Raw genomic sequence first — 23,212 nt, 5'->3', positions numbered from 1 at the left:
CTCTTTTTTTATTTCTGGTTTTCTTCAGACTGCCATAGGGACCAAGTCAGGGGATTACCTTGTAAATTACTAGGTATTCAGCTTTTGGAGACCCTGATTTCAATCATGCTTTCAGTGTTTAAAAAAATTTTAATTTTATCATACAATCTTACCCGTATATGTTTTCGGTCAGAAATAAACTTAGCAACCTTGTGCTTTTGCCTACCCTTATGAACACAAGCAGGGAACACAAGCATCTGGACAGCCAAAAGTCAGGATATTTTGGCTTCTAGTAAACTGAATGTTCCCATAAATGTTTCCTGACACAGAGGCTAAGTACCATGACTTGCCTTTAGGTACAAGGAGGCTGTGTAAAAACTGACTATTGGGAACCACCTTTCAAATATTTTGACAGCCAAACTCTATCAAGGAACTGTATAGGAAGGCTGGCAAAATTCATGCCAAAGAACATGTTAACAGATTAATGACCCTGTAACACACTCCAGTGCCTAGGAACCTCCCTGAGTCCATGGGTTTTCCTACCATGTCAAGCCTTTGTGCTGTTTCCATCTAAAAAATTGATTCAGGTACATTTCTGACACAGACTTAAATTATTAGAAGCTTTTAATTTTTTTATATAGTTTTAAACTTTATTTACAGCAAGGACATAATATTGTAAATATGGGTTTCATGTCTGTGCACAGGGTCAGAACAAAACTTTATGAACCACTCAAACCACTGAAGCCAGGAATATGTAGCTCTATCCTAAATAATATTGGGTTATGAGAAAGACTAACAGCTAAATCACCCTTTCCACTTCAGTCTCAGTGAGCTGTTTGTATAGTTTCTGTAGGCAGTGCTTGGCTGAAAGACACAATTTTTTTTACCACCAGTGCCATTTTTGAAAGAATTTTCCTTTGTTATAAATTGGAGTAAAAGAGGAAAACAAGATTGCATTTCATCTTTGGAGGAGAAGAAACAAAATTTGTATTTTCAGTAAGGAAAACATATTGCCAGTTTTGTTTCTCTCTCCAGGATAAAGTAATTTCAGCCCAGTACTCTGTGCTTCACTTTGGGACAAATATCAAGGCTCGTTTTTTTTTTGTTTGTTTGTGGGGCAGAGTTTTGCTGCTTTTTGTTGTCGTTTGTATGTTTGTTTGGGGGTTTAATTAAAAATTCCTCTGTTGTGTTTTTTTTTCTCTTTTAAGAGTGTATATTCTACGAGAAGAGTTCTCACTAGAATGAGAACCTCCTAGTCACCTTCAGTTTTCCCATTTCCACAAAGTGACTGAATTCCAGACCAAATTAATTATTTTCTGCGTTTACTATTTTGATCTGCAATTTACTGGGTATTCAGAACTTAGCCACAAAATTTTATTGAAATTGACTCTTCACTTTAACTCAGTATAGATACCTAAAAATGATAAATTAGAGTGGATCTCTTAAGGATTTTTTTATTTTTGTAATTTTTTAGGGTGTTATTTTTTTTTCAGGACAAATCTTTTCATTTCCAACATGAAATCCTTGACCAGGATAGCACTAATTGCATTGCCTAGGCACATTGAGTAGAGATTTCATTTCACACATCACAAACTATCCACACAACCTTGTCACAGTAATATTTCATACATATATTTTTCCCAGCAAAGTTTAATGTCCCTATCCTAGTTTCACAGTCCACTACTCTGAAACAAAGCTCAGTTAAATCTTAATAAAAAAGAAGAAAAATTAAAAGGATCAAAAGGCTTGGTGATTTCTCTCAGGCTATTGTCCCTGAACTTGATAAAGATTTCTGCAATTTCAGCTGGACTCGAGGGACAGGACTTTGGTAGTCATCAAACGAGGGTGCTGCTGATAACAGCACATTCAAAGGGAAGGAAAATTAGGTGTAGAAAGACAAAGAATACTTAGGGTTAAGTGACCATTACAGAGTTTAATAAAATTTTGGTTTTTTATTCACTGTTTTTGTAGGAATTTAAGCTTTGAAATTATTTTTTTTTAAATTGATACAAATTGCCTTTAAATCAAAGACAATTAATTTTAGTGCTTTATCTTGAATAGTCTTTGATGGTTGTTAATTGTTCTCTATTAATTTCTTGCACCTGTTTTACCAGAAAAACATAGGTTTCAATCAGCAATATAATGAGAGCATGGGAAATTTCCATTTGTGCACGTGGTATTTCACAAGATGTGTCATAAAGGTCTTAGATTTCCTTTTGGAACACTTGTTACAGGTCATTGTCAAAGTCAAAACACTGTTTGGTCCATTGACCTGTTATGGTGTATGCTTCTGTATATTGCTTTTCACCTCTATCTCTCTCAGGCAAGTGCACAATAAGGTGAAATAATGTTAACTCCTCCTATTTGAAATAGGGTCTTTTTTGTTCAGAAAATTGCTATTCTCAAAAAGTTATGTGATTGTTTTTTGTGGTCTGAAATTCACTCTTGCCTGTAAAATTTCTTGGGGAGAAAAAAAGAATTAAAAAATTACAATAAGCCAGCCACCAGCTGCAGTAAATTCATGAGTATGATAATTATTGGAACAATTGGCATCAGGATTGCCACACATTGGATGCAATGTTTGCATGAAATCAAAACAATTTGCCCCATGCAATGATATGCTCCTCTTGCAATGTCTTGAAAAGCAGCTTTTGATTGAATATCTGAGTACTAGAAAAAATATAGCAGGTATTTAAAAGTGTGCATTGAGAACAATACAGATTTTGTTACAAAGTAAACCCTTTTCTGCTTTGGAAACAGAAATTCAGGATACTAAGCACACCCTTTTTTCAAAGGACCATTGGGAAGACTTGGACCAGAATAAATTATCTCTCTTGATTATTTTAAATGTCATTTAGAAATTGCCATTTCACTCCAACTATTTTTAAGAGATTCTGAATCTGTCAAGGTGTGCTTTTTCTCTCCATTTATTCCTCTGAAGGGGATATGGCTGTTCAGGTAACAGTCATTGAAAACCTGAAAGAACAGACAAATCATTAATGTTAGCAGGTATGCTTTCAAAGTGTAGAAAGCAACCTACTGTTTTCCTGAAATTCAATGAACTTTCCTGATTTGTGAAGAAATTTAGTGGATTTAATGGACTCACTTGATTTGGCAATCTTTAAGTTTCTGAACCTTAGAAGAAGCTTTGCAGGAATTTCAACAGCTTTGCAAAACGTTTCTGAAAATTTTTATCCTGGGTATATATTGCTTTCTGTGTTTCAATGTACTGAGATAATTAAATTTAATGTCTTAGAAAGAATCAACTTCTAATAAACAAAAATCAAAATTGCATTTTTTTTTCTTTAATGTAATAATGTTTTTACTACAACTTTCATTCTTCAAGATTATTTGACAGGACATTTCAATTTCCATGTCATGAACAGCAGAGTACTGCTGGGTGCTAGCTCAGCATTGTGGCTCTGGATGTGTGTAAGAAGATGTCTGCATCTTAAAATGTGTCTGCTTAGGCATTTATAGCTCCATTAAACCTGTGCTGATCTTTCAGACTTTTCTGACACAAAATTAGCCCTGCTACTAACAAATTAAAGTATGCTTTCATTGTAGCATATTTGTTGATGGTATCTAACAATCTGCTCTGCCTGAGTGCCTGGTTCAGATGAAACCATTGCCTTCTGCTTGGCAAGTCAAACAAATGCCACTAAAGGATTGTTAAGCTCTGATAAAACCATACATTAAAATCTGTGTTCCTGGACTCCTCCCTTTGGTGCATCTGTTCCAATCCTCTGAGCACTGAAGATGGAATTCTTCAATGGATTTCTATAGAGTCAGTGGCTTTTTTTCTGATGTCTGTCCATAGAGTCTGCCCTTGGCTAGAGACTTACAGAGAAACAGCAAACACCCTGAGCTGGCTAATTAATGGAAATACAAAAAGCTTACTGCCAGGGAATCAAATGTTGGCAAACAGGTCCCTTTAGGCTCTTTCTGAGAAGGCTGGCAAATGCAAGCTGTCTATGCATTTGGCTTGGGATAAAACACAACACTAGATGTAGGCTCTTTAATTTTCCTTTTTTTTTACTTCCATGTAAAAAAATCTGCAATAGCTTGTATGGCTTAGATTGACTTCAAGGCAATTATGCAGGGTGCAGGCCAATATGGAATTCACTCTGCACAATCATATGTTTCATATTGGGTTGTCATTCACTTTATAACTCCAGAGTGTAACTCAGGATTGAGCCTGCCAAAGAATGCAGAGTTACATTTCTCTTTAAAGTAGATAAAAAAGTGAAAAGAGTATAGAGACTATATTGTGTGGTTAAGGGAGAGAAAGAAAGGACCATGGAAGTTGAGTGGTATGGTTTCAAAACTGCGTGTTCTGCAAAAACCCCAACCCTCCATTTCCCAGTGAGATAATTCTTTGACATGGCTCTAAGCTAACCCGTGCTTTAAGCCTGCAGATCTGTCCCTTACAGTGAGAACAAGAGCACACATGAGGGTTTTTTGACTTTTTACCCACAGAAAAGGATAGACTCCTATCTTCACAATATAGTACTGAGTTGGTGTGCAGAAAAAAGAGTAAATTATACTCATTTTTTTTTATCCACCAGCTGTGATACTGAGGAGTTTTCCTTTGGAGCACCTCATCTACCTTGCTTCACTCCTCAACTTTAACTTATTTAAAATATCCTCAGAGAAATATCTACCAGCACTGAAAGGTTAGAGTAACTCTGTACATCCAGAAATGAAATTATGAGTCTGCATCAGAGAAAAATAGCCCATTTTGGCATAGCTGACATCTTAGATGCCAGAATCTTAAACTAGCATGTGGGTTGTGCCCCATTTTCATATATCTGATCCCAGTTATCATAGAATCACAGAATGGCTTGGGCTGGAAGGGACCTTAAAGATAATCTAGTTCCAAGTCCCTGCCATGGGCAGGGACATCTTTACTAGGTTGTTTAGAGCCTCATCCAGCCTGGCCTTGAATATTTCTAAGGATATAAGCATAACCTTTCTAAGCATAACCATCTAAGCATAACCTTTCTAAGGATAACCATCCTTATAGTAAAGAATTTCTTCCTAAAACTAATCTAAATTTACCCTCCTTCAGTTTAGGGCCATTTTCTGTTGTCCTATCACTACGTGCTCCTATGAAAAGTCCCAGCCTTCTTGTAAGTCCCCTCTAGGAACTGGAAGTCCCCTTTATGTACAGCAGACATTTGTATCATGTCTTCTTCCATTTTTAGTGCTTATCTCCATCACGTGGGGTCTGTACTCTTTCTGTTTGTACCAGAAGTTTCAGACATCCTGGGTTTGACCACGTGCAGCATGGAGAAATATCTGGTCTCAGTAATTTCTGCTGCTATGAAATCTGATACTCAGCCAAGTGCAACACTGGCGCTGGTTGTGCCCTGTCACCCCCATCATCAGTCTGTCTCAGGTGCTCTAAGCCTGAACCACGGAATAGCTCAAGCTGGGAGGAACCCAAGGAAGGGTTGGAAGGGTTCATCAAGTCCACTTCCCTGCATCTCACAGGGCTATGTAGAGCTAACTGTATGACAAGGAACATAATCCAGACAGTCCTTGATCTTACAGTAGGATTGCACCTGCGGCTTGACAGCTTCACACTCCTTCTTATTTGCCAATGTAGAATTTCCTGTGCCCATCACTTAGAATATCAAATCATTCATTCCTTAAGCAAACAGAGCACAGAGTTCACACTATCTTTAAAAAGCACCATTCTCTCCTAAAATTCCATAGCCTAGCTAAATAGATAAGCTAGTGAAACCTACTAAGACTGAAAATAGTTTCACCCTCAAAATGGCCTACTAAAAGTCAAAATAAATCCCAAGTATTGGTTTTCAGTCCAGTTTATTCACAACACATTTTGATCTTGTACAAAAACACTATCTACACTCTTTATTTTATATTTGCTCTCGAACTGCCTTTTTTTGGTCCTGTGGTGATTGCCACCTACTGCTGTTGACAATATGTAATGTAAATAAATTAGGCTAGACCTTGGCAAACTTTTTAGATTTTCAGAGGCATGTTCACAAAGAGTAGGCAGGCATTTGGAAGAGACATTTTCTCTAAGTAACACAATATGCATGTAAAGCTGTAAAATCAATACACCATTCACTGAAAAGGAGCTGATTTTCCGAAAAGTTTTCTTGATTGCCTTTTCTTTAAAATGTTTTTTTATATATCCCTAATTGATTACACTCTTCTCTCTTGTGAAAACCATTAATTAAAATGACATCACACCCAGAATAACTTGTAAATAAAATGAACAGTATGACTGTGCTCTGATAATGAAATTTTGATTAAAAAATAGAAGGAAGAAGTATGGAATTCTGCTTAAACTTATCTATGTGAGGAAGATGCACATAAAAGACGACAACTTACACTTGTATTTTTCTTTAAGATATTAACCAAACCTCATGTGCCTTCATTTGATCAAGGACTATGTCAAAGGAGTGCTATTTACAACACCAATTATTAAAACTCACACTCAGTTGGAGCATTAAATAATATTTTTGTTTTAGATAAATCAGTTACTTTCTTGCTTTGTGGCAGTATGAGGCATGTCTGAACCCAATTTCTAATCTTCAAATTCCGCTTTCTCAGCTGTTGAAATGTTGAAAGTTTCCTAGCAGTTTATTTTGGTAATTCTGGTACCTAGAGTAAGATTTTGGGAATTAAGAACAATTGGGAGCACATTGCTCAGGACAGCTTTTCCCACAATGCTTGCAAAGGAGGAATTAGCTATGGACAGCACAAACTGCTGTTGCAGCTCAAGGGAGTTCCCTGCAAACTGTAAGCCAACAGACTCATGCTAAGACGCTTTAGGTCCCAGTTTCCTGGGGAATGCTTCTTTCCTTCTGTGCTGTTGAGAGGGCAGGTGACGGCAAATACTCAAGAGAAGACTCTCCCCTCTGGAACTAATTTCCACCAGTAATGCAGCAAAACCTGAAGGCATAGAGAAAAAAAACAAACACCAAAACTGTCCAGACAGGCTTTTGCCTGAGGTAGATTTGTATGATATTTCAGTCTGCCCTTGGCTTCTGTTTGAGGATGTGCCTTTGCATTTATGCTTGCTGAGTAGTACTAAAAAAAAAAAAAAACCAAACCAAACCAAAACAAAAAAACACACACACAAAAAAAAAAAAAAAAAGAAAAAACCAAGAGAAACTTGCTAAATTCATCCAGCTATTGGTAATAACTTAAAATCTTTATTTTATTTGTTGGAAATATACTTGGACTATTAGCAATGGAAGTGTGTTGCATTTATGCCATCAGAAATGGCTCACTGGTTTGCACAGATAGAAATATGGCCCAGAAAGACAGAAAGGGCTCAAACATCTCTCAACTACTGCTCTACCTCAGCTCCTTAATCCTAAACTAATACTTTTGTTGTGAAGGCTGGAGATTAAGACGAATTATTTGTAATTACTAAGTATCTAGCTGTGTGATTTTATGTTCCATATTTTATAGCCTCTACTGTGAGGATATAAGAATTGATTCCCATGCACACCAGATCTTCAGTTTAGCGCTTATTATTAAAGCCCTGTGAAAACAAAGGTGAAGATCACTTTAATGTTCTAAATTCTCCATACACTAAAAATCAAACAGCACAATAACTTAAAGAGGATAAAAATTCAGAAGAAAAATAAAATGTTGGTGTGTTAGAGCTAAAAGGAGTTTTTTTGGTTAATGTCTGCTTGGAGTTTTGTTTCATTTAAGCATTGAGAATCCCCACACAGAAATAACTCCATTCTGTTTGTTGTTATGCAGAGATAAGTGCTTGAGGGGTACTGATGTCTTGAGAAACCAGGATTTCAGACAAGGGATAGAAAGAGGGAAATACTGTAATCCCCAGTTTACAAAAGACAGTGATTTATTAAAGAGAGGTAAAACCCCAGTGAGTGGACTACTGCATTTTGTAGGACCCCTCATATGTTTCAGAGTTCACTTCCTGGGAGCACCATCTCAGTACATAGCATGTACTTAATCACACCAAAAATCAGTCAGATTTATGATTCCCACTGATTTTAAGAGAATTTCAGTAGTCTGCATGCTTAAGTGCCTTTCTAGGTTAGAACTCTCTCTGCTTTGTGTTATCTAAGCTGTACTGCCCTCTGTATTACAACATTTCCTCTGCCTGAGGCAATCTGGTACTTGCAGTCCCTTCAGAAAAGATGAAGGAAAGTGCATACTCAGCAACTACCTCTTGCTAATAACACTTTTTCTTTTTTGTATGCAGCAATAAAATTATAGAATCAAAAAAAAAAAAAAAAAAAAAAAGAAAAAATAAACATATTTAAAATAGTGGACAAATTTATCCACATCTTTAAATCCTATAGTCCTTTGGAACAGACAGGCATTCAGGTCTCCTTGACCACTCTCTGTCTTTCATCTACTTTTCCCCTCAAGAGTTTTCTCAGTTTTTTGTCCTCTTTTTTTTTTTTTTTTTTTTTTTGCCTCCATATTTCTAAGAACTGGATCATTCCCAATAATCCCATGTAGGCTGGAGTACTACAGATTAAGTAGAGTTGAAAGCAGCTTGGTCTGCCAGCTAGTTTTCATCAATTCTTCAGTGCTTGCTCAGTGACAGCTACCATGAGCCTTCCTTCTCCTTCCCATCTGCAAACTATAGAGATAAACCCAAAACAAGACAGCAGCAGATGTAAGGAGCAGCGTATGGCCCACCAAGCACATCCAATCCATGAGCCATGGCAGATCTTCAGAAGCCTTCAGATACCTCCATCTCTAAAGATATCCAAAACTCAGCTGGACATAATCCCAGGCAACCTGCTCTATTGTAAAACCATAGGTTTTGGTTGGAAGAGATGTAAAAGATCATCTTTTTCTTTGAGCAACCTCTTCTATCTGAATGCTACTGAGCAAAGAGATTGGACTAAATGATTTTAAGAGATTTATTCCTTTTCAAGAATTTTTGATTATTAATTAGCACATTTAAATAATATTTTCCATGATCCCATATATTCAGATTTGAAGCAGTCAAAATGTGTAAAAAACAGCATTACTTTTTACAATCTGTAACTGATAACAAAAACTCTCACATATCTGTTAACTATAAACTTAAAACATAATTATCTGACTAACTAAAGCAGTTCAAAAGAACAGAAAGAAATACTTCTGGCATCTTTAGTGTTCACAGATTTAATTGTTTTCACAGGAGTAAGGACCTCTGGCTGTACTATTCTCATCTTCAGTGTATTACTGAAAGGAATAGTGCTCCAGGATTTCGAGTTGGATGTAGAAATGGCACAACACTATCCCTCCCTGAGAAATGCAACTCTGTTTGTGATCAACAATTAAATAAATATCGAGATAGGGAGAGAGGGATTTTACTTTAGAAACTCCTTGCTGCTTTCAGGATTAGGGTTTCAATGGGTGGTCCACCCATTCCAGAGGGAGGGCCTGAGGAGGGAATGAGTTGCTTGTACCTTGCTTAACTAGGTTAATGCACTGAATTCCAATGTCGTGTTTTACATATAAGCAGGTTTCACTCAGCTAAAATTTCTCTATCAGACAGTCTTTGATCTTACTATTCAGGTACTAAAATGTGTCACTGGCTTGGATTTAAATGTCTGTAGGACTTTCAAATCTAGCCTAGGAAAGAGACCTGCCAAAATCAAAGTATGTCTGTCACTTCTGCTACTGTCTTTTACACTGAATACAAACGATAAAATCACCTTAAACCAGTTTCCTTCCTTGCAAATTTCTAAGGACAGTGCAGTGAAGTAATGGCATTTTAAAGCCTCTTTGATGGATTCAAAGTTAGTCTTCAACATAAAATAACATGCCCTTCTATTTGCTAAAGCAATACAGATATTTCACAAGTGTTAAAATTGTTATAATTGTTGAGTACAATCAAAAATGCTTTTGAAATATTAACAGGGTTTATAAAAAAAAAATTTTTCTTTTGCTAAAATGTCTCTTTTTAAGATACTCTTGGGCATAATAAACCAAAAGCTGAAAAATAGATGTGACATGCTAGAGAAAAAATCAACCCTGACTCTGCTCATTCTTGGTGAATGAATTTCCTCATTGTGACAAATATACGTTTTTTCTTAGATGTTTGCATCTGTCACCAGCACCTGACACCTTGCCTCTTTGAAGCATTTCTCAAAATAACAGCAGTTTCAGGAGACAGGTCTGAGGGCACCCAATATACCTAGTGAATGGAATGATTACCTCAGAGAGTAGAATGACGTCGATTTTTGAGATTAAGTCCAAGAACACATGGCATCCATAATGAATTGTCTCTTCTTCTAAAAAGTAGAAAAAACACTCCTAACTTGTGCATAGAAAATTAATCCCCTCCAATTCACTTTTCTACATTTCAAGTGTCCTATGTGCCCTAACCCAAATGGTCAGTCTGGGGCTCCTTTGGGTATTCTGAAAGGAAAGCAGCACAGTCAGTATAAAATTCACCTGACCTATTTTATGAGTCAAATGGAGATCCCTGGAAAGGAGACATTGTCCCAACTCTAATTTTGCAGAAGTCACGCTGGATTTACAGGAAAGGCATGCTCATTCTGGAACTGCCATTTAAACTATTGAGACCAACATACCAAAATAACACACTTCTTCTTGTGATTGTGGAGTTTCAAAAAATTATTTGGGACTCAACTGGCTAAAGAAAACAATTAAAAATCTCTATTTTTAAAAAAATTTTCATCATTAGATTCTATACTAATGTAGCATTTCTCAATGTCTTTCTATTTTTTTGAAATAGTAGGATAATTTTTTATTGTCAAAGTTAAAAATGTATACATTTTTAAAGAGCATAGACACTTATGTTTAAATAGTTAATACATAATACGGTAAATTTAATAATACTTACATAGTGACTCATTTCCCTGTGCTTCTTAATGACATAATTTAATACCTGTAAGCTAGGACTGCCTCTCTGCTTACTTGCTATTTCAGTCTACAATTAAAAATTACAATTAATTAAACACTACATAAATCTATGTCATTAAAGACTTTATATTATCTTTGAGCCCTGAAATCTGTGGAAGATTACTCAGTAGATATTAGCCTGGGAGTAGAAATTGCAAGTGTCTAAATCCAGCTACTCAAAAAAAATATTAATAAGTAAAATTATATTAGGAGATAGATCAAATTTTATTTACAAATGTTGTTCTAAAAGCAGCTCTGACAACCAAGAGAAAAAAGTCAACTGAAAAACCCTAACATACTTTAAAGATTCAAAGAATTTAAACTGTATTTTTACAAAAACATGACTTTTTAAGCATAGATGAGAAGCTGGAAATGGGTCTGCTGCTGTATTATATGGATTGCACAGGAAAAGCAGGATTTAATTTCACTGACATAGAATCTTTTTTAAGGATAACAATTTAAAATGTGCTGCAGGATTTTTGAATGAAGAGACAGAAAATATGAGAAAGGCAAAGAGAAGCAAAGGATTTTCTCTACTAGCAAAGCACATTTTGTTTATGGGAAATAAGCAGGTTGCTGAAATTTGTTTCCCCAACACCTTTACATCTCTGGAAATTGGTGAATGTATACAAACTTCTGGGTGCCTCTTGGGGACAATAGATAAAAAGAATGTAGGCAAACAGAAATATGGACTTCTCTAAAAGGCTAGGACAGGAAAAAAGATATTGGAAATTTGCAGAACGCTGTCTGAACATATTTAGTATTAAACCTGATAATTACAGAATAGAATAGAATAGAATAGAATAGAATAGAATAGAATAGAATAGAATAGAATAGAATAGAATAGAATAGAAAGAATATGACTATTAATTTTGAAGTGACTTACAGCAGTCCAGTCTAGCTGCTTGACCACCTCAGGTCTGACCAAAGAAAAGCCTGCTGCTAAGGGCATTGTCCAAGTCAGGACTGGGACACTGACCACTTCTCCAGAAAGCCTGTTTCTTGAGCAGCTCTTCAGGAAAGAGATGTTTCCTAATATCATACTTAAGGTCCCTTGCTGTGGCTTTGAATTTTTCCCCTGTCACTTCTCTCTTCACTTTTCCTCCTAGGGAAGGAGACAAAATGTTGCCCTTCTCCTGTCTTTTCTCCAAATCAGACAAAACCTCAGCTAGTTCTCACAGCACATTCCTTCCAGCCCTTTCATCACTATTATTGCCCTCTTCTGGAAGAAAATTCAAGGATAGTTTTGATAGAGGCTTATAAGTAGGGCCAATAGAAGTCTCATCTTTTACTAGCCCAATTGCTAGAAGTGAAACAGTAATCCAGTTGTCAGGCACATGAACATTTCCTTGCATCTGAAATAGAAAAAAAAAGACTTCAAACTTAAAGTCAAGCGAGGAACAAATGTGCTGGTTGGTCTACCTTGAAGGAAAAACAGTCCAATGGAGTTTGGATATTACCAGGGAAAGATAATAAAGTAATTATTTTCAAGGTAAAATGAGGAGACAAGTTGTTTATAACTTATGTGACACAGAGCTTAACACAAACAGATCCCCACCACTGCCATGGCAGATAATCCCACAAGAGAAACATCAGCATTTATGGATCTCTGATCTGCACTCTGTGGGATGTAACACATTTCATCCTGGGTACAGTGTCCTCACGGTGTCAACACAGAATAAGCCAAGCAACAACTACACAGCAGGACAAATTCATGTAATCAATCAAGAGTGGAAACGCCCCAGTAAAAATAAGGGAATGTTTCTTACAGAACAGTCTCTCCCTCCCTCCTGGTTCTCAGAGAAGATTTAAAAATCGCTCTGAAATGAAGAGTCTGGAATATTCATAATTCTGTTCAGGACTAGAAACAATGAGCTAAACAGAGATTGATCTTTCCACATATTATATTCTACTTCCCCTGCAGTGACAACAGACAATGACTATCTATCTTTCTGTTTCTCATGAGAGATAATTGTCCTGTGTAGCTATTAACACACTCTCAGACCTAAGCTGATTTCAAGGATGGCCTAACAAAAGTACATCGAGCATTTTTTTCTAACCTTAGCTTCAAGGTTTGATGTTTGCAAGAGGGAAATGGATGCCCAGTAGCTTGTCTAATTTTTTAATAGGTATGATTAATATGATGACAGGTTCTATCTCCATTTAAATGGTTCATTTTCCTTACTGCTGTAAGTGTGTACATAGGAGAGAAAACTCAAAACCACATCATCAAAATTCATGTCTTCAGTACATTGTGACTTTAAAATTCCAGCAACATAGGTAGATTATGAAGATGCCTGATCAACTGACAGACATATCTCTGAGACATTTTTATCCAGAAAAACTACATTCCAATAAATATGTAAGGAATGTGGGCCATTTTTGGAGATTGTACATCTGAATCCTATCTTTTTCAAAATGTGAGGCTTCATGAATCTTCGTGCTCTCTGTGGCCTTTCTACATTGTGATTCCTCTTAGCTCATGCTCTCTAAATGGGAGGGATGGAAAGGGTTTGAATAGGGCTCAGGAACTTCATTCCAAAGCTTAACAAACACTGTTACGTCTGTTTAATAATATTTTTAGAAGGATCCACCAGTTTAAATGGGTGTATCTTTTCTAGAACTGTATCACCATGGAAACAGGAAAAGATCATGGTCTTTGCACAGTCCTTGTCTCTTTGTCTTCTTGTTTTGAACTCTGCAGGGGAAACTTTCAGTTATCTTTATTTTACAACATTTTACGGGGCCATTCTACAAAAAAAAGAGCAATTAACTCACCAGAAATACCTCTAAGACTTTCAACAAAGCAAGTTTTAGAATTTGGCATCCATGGCTGGTTTTCTAAAGATATGACATTAAACTCTTGACTCTTCTAGAGGAAATTAACAGAAGTAAGGGTTTTTATTTCTCAGATGTAAAAAACCCCAACTGTTTCAATTTCACAATGTCAGGAACTTTTTTCCTGGCAAATTCTGTCTTGGTTACATGTGTGAGTTGATCATCAGTGTGTAAAATTTGGAGCAGCTCTTTCTGGGTGGTGCTGTTTCACCAGTTTTACCTGAATTTCATGTCTCTTTCTTTGAAATGATTCCTCACAGGGGTAAAATTATTTTGACAAAATTAAAACAAAAGAATGGAAACCATCTTTCTCATCTGTCTTAGAAAAATCTATATATAAGTAGGCAAATTGCTTCTTTAATATCTTCTACGTTTTCTGAAATTTCTTATGTCTTAATTTCCACCTTCAAATTTTTTTTCTCAACTTGGTTAAGGAACTCTTTAAATCCTCCATCTTCCTACTTAACTTTTTTTTCAATTGTCTCATTCTCTCTCTCTCTCTCTCAGCTTCTTAATATGTCAGAGCTGTTAAAACCACAGTTACTTGACTGAGCACAAAACCTATTTTTTGGGTGATTATTTTTGGGGTTTTTTTTAACCAAGCTTGGTTTATTCTACAGCATCTACTATAATTCAAGGAAAATACCAAACCTAAATTGATTGAAAATAATATTGATCCCAGCAGGACAATGCAACTGTCTCCCTGGTTTTAAAGAAACCATAAATGACCATAGCTAGAAAAATTAGGCAGCAAGTTGATTAAGGCAGAATGCAGTTATCTTGGGCTTTTCTGTAGTACTTCCTTAATTTCCCTTGCCTCATCAACATTAAGATTTATTTCCATTAGGTAGTGAATTTTTTCCTTCCTTGGCAGTCTCCTAGACTTGAACACAGCATTGTTAGCTGTGACTCAGTAGCTGTTTCTTGCAGCTAATTTGGATCATTTCAGCTTGTACATGTCCAGTTCTATATTACAGCTGTCATATTTCCCCTCATATGCTGTAAAAGGAAAATGAAGATCAGTCCAACTACAGGGTACAGGAGGCTCTAAAGAGCAATGGATTCAATATCATTGCTCCTGTGTAATTAATATCAAGAGCAATTCACTGTGAATAATATGAAAATAAATTTCTCCTCCAAGTTCTGGCTTGGAGGCTGTTTTATTAGATGTTACACTAATACAAATGAGCAGAACATATTTTTTATTGTCTAGTCATTAAATTAACAAGACTGGGAGGTTTTAGAAGCCAATGCCATATACAAATGGACTTAATAAACAGGTGTATATATTTTGTTTCAGATGGTGTTCTAATGGCTGTTCAGGTTGTTAAATGATAAGTAATATTTTATGCCACAAAAGATAGCCCAAGAAAAAAAAAAAAAAAAAAAAAAACCAAACACAAGATCCTAAAGATGGATATTTGAACTGGCAATTCTTTGTTCAAAGTCATTAAGGGCTGAGCTGTATTTAATACTTTATTAGAAATATGTCAGAGATACAGCTAGTGCTTGTAAAGAGGATTCTGCCCTTTCTTGTCTCCTCCAAGAAACCATCCAGCTTGTAAGAAAATGTTCTCAGCAAATAAAAGCCAAGTCATTGGTTTCTCAGTGATGCTGTTGATGGTAATTAAATTAGGCCTTGTATTGTCCTCTGAAAACTTCTCCTTTTATACTCCTGTAAGCAAATCTCAGATTCATTGTCTAATATATTACTGAGGTAAATCTGGACCAAATTCAATGATCTCCAACCATCAAGCCTCTTCTCAGTGAAAGTTCAGGGTAAACTCACTGAGTTCATTGACATGGTTATGCATGCTATCAATTAAACTTAATATTAAAAATTACATTGCTAGTAGAAATAATATTAAAGAAGTGCCTTTAGTAATGATCCTAATTATTCAAACATATAGATTTTTTCTCACTACTTCATTCACTTTAAACATGCCAAAAAAATGTCAAAGCAAAACTATAATACAGTTTAAGTACAGAAGAGAGGGGAAATAACCCTGCAGACTTCATTTTTACTAAATGAATGAAAATATCTAAAAGGAAATATGAGAAAGATACTGAGGCTAGAACATCAGTGTTGATAAAAGAAGAACAGTAATTGACCATTGGTGGTGACAGTCACATGTTTCCTTCCACCATATTCTAGTATTTGTGTTGGAAAACTGGATGAATACAATGAATTGTGCAATATACTTTCAATGGAGTATTATTTAAAGTACAGTAGGTCCCAAGAAACTTTAAAAAAAAAAGGAAGAATCCAAGCAGAAAATGTCCCATAGTGATAAAAAAAATTCTCTCACTTCTATCTTTAGTTTTTCTGATGTTTCAGTTACAATTTTATACAATCAACTTGAAGGTACTATAAAAAATATGGGTCCTCCTGTTTAACTATGGATCCTCCTGCTTGGGTGAAAACATTTATGATGTTATGGGGTCTACTGAGAAGCAAAGCTGCATGGTGAGGGTGTGGTATAAAAGAAATATTCTTTTATTATGGGGAATTATGTGAGCCATGTGGTGCACACTTTATAGTGAATCAATTCAGTGAGATTTGTGTCACATTTGCTGTGTGATAACACAGCAAACACTGTTTGATTAAAACCAAACTGGAGAGAGTTCTTCTACCTTGTTTCTTTAATAATGCCCTTTAAATTATCACTGCCGGAATTTCCTCTCTTGTGGGACAATCTTGAGGCTTTGTGACAAAAGATGAAACCTTTATTGTGATAAGGCAAACACATAGTTTATCTCTGGCACAATTCACCATTTCCAGCAGATAAGTTGTAAGTCTGATCAAAATTACCACTACACATGTATTGGGTCTGTGTGGCAAAGTTTTGGTAGTGGGAGCAGTGCAGGGGTGGCTTCTGTGACAAGCTTCTAGAAACTCCCCCCATATCCAAGGGAATCATTGCCAGCCAGCTCCAAGATGAACCCCCCTGAAATACTGCACCCCAAGGAAGGGATTCATGCTGGAGCTGTGGGTGAAGTGTAGCCCCTGGGAAGGATTCCCACTGGAGAAGTCCATGGAGGACTGTCTCCTGTGGGTGGGACCCCACACTGGAGCAGGGAAAGAGTGTGAAGAATCCTCCCCTGAGGAGGAAAAAGTGGCAGAGGCATCATAGGATGAACTGACCACAGCCCACACTCTCCTTCCCATTATGCAGCTGGAGTTGGGAGAAGGCAGAGAAAATGGGGAATGAAGCTGAGTCTGGGAAAAAATATGTGAGGGATTTTTTTTCAGTTTCATGTCTTGGAGACAATCCAAAACTAAACAAAAATTAGGTTAGGTCATATAATCATTGATTACTTCCAGCTCTAACAATTATGTCTCATTTACAAGTTCAGCAGAAATCTGTGGTAAATTACTGCCTATGCATTTTGTGGGATTGATCATATACATAAATAGCCATATTTTCAGGAGGGGTTATAGATTTGCAAATGGAAACTTGAGCCAGAAATTGCTGAAAAATAATGCATTGAATATGTGTGGGAACATATATGGAGAAGAGAAATATTGCTCTGGAGCGTTTTTGCAACCAGATGTTGATATTTCTATTAAAAAAAAAATAAAGCATAAATCCTGGAAGGGGCTTTTCATGCAAGACTCTAAAACAGAATGAAAATTTATGGTAATTTTATATGTTCCAAATCAGTTAATTATTTCAGTGGCTAATGAACTTATAGTTGGGGAAGTTCACAAACAGCAAGGCTAGCTAACCTCAAAATTATATGAGAATGCTCAGATCTTTTTCAGCCAGGTTCTGAATATCTCTAAGTCTGGAAATTTAATAATTTCTCTTGTCCTCTTTCCAAATGCTTGAGTGCTGTCATGATGAAGAGGTTTTTTCTGTACATTTATCTGGAATTTCCTGTGTTCCAGCTTGTGTCCTATCCTATACACATCCATTTGCTAGCTAAAGATGGCTATAAACTATCCTTTTAAATTCAGAGAATAACCTGCTTTGGAAGAACTTTTAGAAGCCCTCTAGTCTAACCACTTGCTCAAAGCAGGTCAAATTAGAAAAAAAGAAATCCTTCTATTTTATTGAAACTGTATTTTCTGCTGTTGAACTTCACGGGGTTCCTGCCAGTCCACCTCACCAACCTGTTGAGCTCAGCCTGAGAGTGTTCAGTTGATGGATTTACATATAAACATGCCCCAAATTTATCAGGAAGCACCTAGTTCTTCCCTTCTTGTAGAAGGTAAAAGTCATAAGCATCTGAATCTAGACAATGTGAGTCTCTCTCCTAAAACAAAAAAGATGATCTTGCTTCTATAAAACTGTGTGTTTTACCCAATCCAAAATTCCAAATTTTCCCCTTAGATCCTTATTCTGACTCTCCTAAATCTAAAAAAAAACCAAAAAAACCCAAAAAAAACCCAAAAAGGAACAGTTACAGTTGGGTTTGCCTTCTATAGTTGGTATTTAATTTAATTTGTTTCCATTTTAATGTAATTTACAAAGTTTAACAATGAAAATAAACAACAGATCTCTAATTTTACTAAGTGAGCATCCTGATCTGATTATACTAAAATTTAATAAATATAAATCCAAATATTAAACATACATGTATAAGTTTTGAGATTTTTTTGCCTGTCATGTGTGTAAAAAATTGCATAAAGTATCCAGAAAGTAAAAATGAGACTGTATCAGCACAGGCCTTTTTATAAAAGGCAATAATGTAGTTTTCACCATGCCATGTAGCCAAATTGATAGCAGTATTCAAAATTAATGGACTTTGTAGTGCAGTGGATTAATGCACTCTGTGCATATTACATAAATCTTCCTGTCTGAAGTTTCATATGGAATCCAGAACTAGGCCAAATGTGAATGACAGAGGATGACTTTTCAGTCTCTGGGCTGTACTGAAAATTATACTTTGACATTATTCATAAATAAAATTTATTAGCAGGACAGGTTCGTCTAAAATTCAGCAGTTTACCTAAGAAAATACAAATATATGATAATACAGATTTTAAATAATAGATTTTTAAGTAATAGATTTTTAAAAGTTTTCTCATTAGTGTCTGTAAATAAGTAATTTTGTGTGTTTTATGAAATGTGATTCAAAGTGGTTATAAGGCTTTAGTTTCAAAAGGAATACACTTTAAAATATTGATTATATTATTATTTTTTCTGCTGTAGTCAGTTATCCCTTGACCTTCAAAAAATGCTTGAAGGCTGGAAATGCATGCACCAAATTTCATCCTCAGAAAACCATGTAAATGTTCAAAACAAATACTCAAATAATTATGCCTCTTTGGATTTCTATTGTTATAAAATAAAAATCAGAATTCAACATCACATTTCAATTACTGCAATGGAAAGCAATGTAAAACTGACAGAAGAAATAATTCCTATAAGCAATACAGACTTTTTTTCTCTATCATTATTTTATAGTATTGATTTATTTTGACAAAATTTAAATGTGTCCAAACCTCAGTGTTTATTACAGGCTTATTTTTTGTTGCAGGGTTTCCTTAAGAAGTGAAACTTCTGCATCAAAACCCTCTGAAATGCACATATGTTTCCAATAGTCTCATTGCTCAACAGAATTAGATACTTTTATGGAGAGGTGATAGTCTTCTTCATTACTGTCAAAACCAGTATCCATCATAATGAGCTATTTCAGCTTCCCACCCCTGCCATGGAAATGATCTTCTCTTCAGTACCCTGGAGCAAAGCTGGCCATGCTTGCTTTCTCTGCCAGCTGGGATTTTCCTTACACAAGGAGAACTCCCAGGAGTTTTACTAGCTCAGCATTAAACTAACAGATCAGTGCAAAGGAGCTATATCAGGAGCCAAAGGTTTAGATCAACACAGTTTGTATCCCATCACACTGCTTTCAATCTTACTTGCAAATTATCTTCTCTATTTTTTTTCCTGTTTTATTTTTAGTTTCATAAGCATTATTATTTTTTCCATTTTAATAGTGGCTGAAGGTTTCAGAATGTTGTTTCAGAATGAGGTTCTACTTAAAACATCCTTTTTTTGCATGTTGGTAAAAATTAAATCACTGTATTCAGCTTCCAAGTACTGTTCTACTAACATTTCCATAGAAAACTTTTAGGAAAACTGTGTTCTTTGCTGCCTCCTACTACCAGGATGCTACGCCTCACTCTCCACTATTTTGTTCTTTGCTTTATAATTAAAGTCAAAGAATTATGGAGCAACATGCATTATTAAGATTGGAAAGACTCTCTGGGATTACCTAGTCTAATTTCCTGTAGGACCACCTACAAATTCAGACCAGGTTGCTCAGGGATGCACTGAGACCCTCAAAAGTGATGGAAACGCCATAGCCTCACTGAGAAATCTGCTGCAGTGTAAAATTACTGTCATCACAAAAGCTATTATACTAATATTCAAACTGAATTGCCCTTTTTGCCACTTGTATTTTGACTGTGGACCTCACAGGTGAGCCTGTCTATCCACTCTATCCTTATTTCCTTTGTCATGGAAGACAGCTTTTTTTTTTTTAACCCATCTGAACACCTTCAGCTCTCTCATTGCCCCCTAGCAGGTCCTGTGCTCCAGTCAGTGATCTTCTTGGTGGCTGCTGCTGGACTTTCCTCAGTATGTCACTCTCCTGCAAGGGGACACTAAACTAGGCATTGTACCCTAGATACATTCCTTTGGTAGCTGAGCTAGGGGGAATCACCACTTTCCTCACCTGGAGGAAGTTTTTATTGTCCAGTATCCACAAATACTTCTTGGCAGGGATCTTCTCAATTCAGTCAAGCAGCTGTATTAAACAAACTGGAAATTTCTGGGATTATTGTGTGACTCTTGAGGCAAATATGGCTAATGTCTTCCATGAAAACCAGGACTAATGAGCAGAAGATCTCAAGGAGACTTCAGTCACTGTCTCTTTTTGATCAGGCTGACCAGCAGAGGCTTGACACAACTTCACTTTCTCCCATGATCCCACCTCTGATCATCACTCATAAGGTCTCAACAAATATTATGGCCTGTACCTTTGCAGAACTCCTTATGTATTATCCATGCAAATGCTGTCCATCTGTATATATCATGCATATGCATCCATGCTTGCATTCATCCATCACTGCACTCTGTTTTTGCAAGCTGTCCTGACAGTAACTGCATAGTTCTGCACAAACTTTCAGAAAAACCTTTCTGTGATTTCCATGCATGTGTTGACAGGATGGCTTTGTGTTTACAGTTTCCTACAGGCCATTCCAATTGTCTGAATTACCAGATTACTGTCATTTGATATTCTCATGCTAAATGAGTATTGTATTTTAACTTATTTTTCACTTGCTTTCATGCCTTTAAATACACTCTTTCAGAATACCGTCTTCAAAATTTGGAGTTTAAGGCATTTAGTTACATGGATCACTCTTATTCTCCTAACTTAAGATAGTAATCTTGCTTTTTTCAGTCACATATGGTACCTTCCTGTCTTGAAAGGTTTGCTCTAATCCTTGTGCCTAGATTACACTGCCATATGAAGGAGACATATGGCATCCCAATATGGGAATGGGATAAAGACCACCAGACCATGTCACATATCTTGCATACCAGTTTCTAGTCACTGGTAATATAAAAGTGAAAAGATCTTCTAATATGCTCTCAATACTTCAAGCCATACCATTTGTATTTGGTGCTGCCTTACATCCCATTTCATTTTACCTGATAAAACTAAAATTAATGTAGAAGCAACTGAAAATTTTCAGATGCATTATATTTGCATTCTGTAGCTGGTACCTTTCCTAATGTTACTGTATCTGTGATATATAGATCTATCACAACTTCTGCTACTGTGCTCTAAATTTCAAGACTTAAAAAAAATGATGAATGTGGACATTAGCATTCTCATGGGCCTGGCCATCAATATTTCATCTTAGGTAAACAGCAGTTTTGCCTAATTTATTGGTTCTCATTATGTCTGGCATGTAGAAGCTAAATTCCCCTCTGCAAGGGAAATTGCCCATCTGCCTGGAAAATGACCTTTTGTGCTCTGCAAATCAGTAGGGACATAAATCAAAAGGGGCACAGTTGGTTAATATTGTAGAAAAATGACTTAATTTGTCACTAACTAAATTGTCATGAGTTTGACCCATTTTGAGATTAGTTAACATTTGCTTCCTTTCTCATGTTTCATGCATAATTCATTTGGATTCTCACTATACTTGCACTATGCTTCTGGAGTGGGGATGTTTTGTACAGTCACTCTTGGGAGCAATAGTAACACAACATTTGTCAAAGTGTCATAGTGAACAATGAAACCTCATTATATGTCACTCAAAGAGCTGGATGAAAAGTATGCAATTCTATATCCGAATCTTGGAAGGTGAAAGACAGAAAACAAGTTTTTGTTGCTTTGATTGTCTTCCAGTTTGATTTGTTCTCTGAGAGCGCCTACAAAAGTCAATGTTAATATTCCTAGTTTTGATTCTGCTCTGCTGGAGGTGTTGGGAATTTCACCAGTGATTTCACTGGGAACAGAAATAAACCGCAAGTGAATAAAAATTGCTCATGTGTAAGAGTTTACAGGATAAGATCATCAAGGGCAGAGACTGTCAATTTTGTTTGCATTGCACAGTATGGAAGATATCCTTCATGATCCACTAAAAAAGTACAGAAGAGTTGAACACTGCATGCTACACAACATTGCTGTGCTGCAATCCCCACCAAACAAGAGGCCAGTGCACACACAGGAAAACAGGCAATATGAACAGTTCAGTTTGGCTACAGAAGTGTACATGGGAAGTGACAATTTCTGATTAAAAAAAAAACAAACTGAACATTTGCACCCTCTCTTCGGACAAACGGCTTTTTCTGTGCCTCTTTCTATTTTGCCTTGTCTAATTACCTGTATGTATGGCTTTTTTCTTTGCTGCTATGATGTTGAAGTACCTGTGCCCACCAATCCTAAAGACAAAGAAAAAAAAGTTCACCCTTGTATTGATCATATTCTAAATATTTAAATTCCCCGCAGTAACGCATCTCTTTTCAAAGGTAAAGTTTAGACACATTCCTTTCACAGAAAAATTAGATCAAATTTCGTTATCAACATAAAACTTTCCACAAAGCAGGCAGTATCAACTAGGCTTTCTTTAGGTAAGAGCATCTCTACCATAGAGTAAAGGAACAGAAGCATCAGTGTTCACTAGGTTTAGCTGTCCCCCACCCAGAATTCATCTTTATTTAGAACACAAGTCACTTATTTGGGTGTAAGGTGAATCAAGGCTTCTCAGCAGGGTAAATTGTCTCTATCTAGGCATTTCATTAGAAAAGAGATGTCATCAAAGATGATAAAAACTCAGGAGTTAATCCAAGGATGACAATGTAAAAACACAAGCATAAGCTTTGCCATGTCGATATACAGCCATACTGTCAGTCATTGTCAAAACTATAGAGCGGAGCAGCATATCTCATCTTTGCCTGTCAAAATGTTCCTTCTGACAAAGGTCAGTGCCTTCATGACATAAATCTGTTATCCTATTATTGTCATAAGTATCACA

This window comes from Serinus canaria, chromosome 1 (assembly GCF_022539315.1).
Source record: "Serinus canaria isolate serCan28SL12 chromosome 1, serCan2020, whole genome shotgun sequence".
Taxonomy (NCBI): domain Eukaryota; kingdom Metazoa; phylum Chordata; class Aves; order Passeriformes; family Fringillidae; genus Serinus; species Serinus canaria.
The sequence above is the reverse complement of the archived record's forward strand: the minus strand, read 5'-3'. Positions refer to the sequence as shown.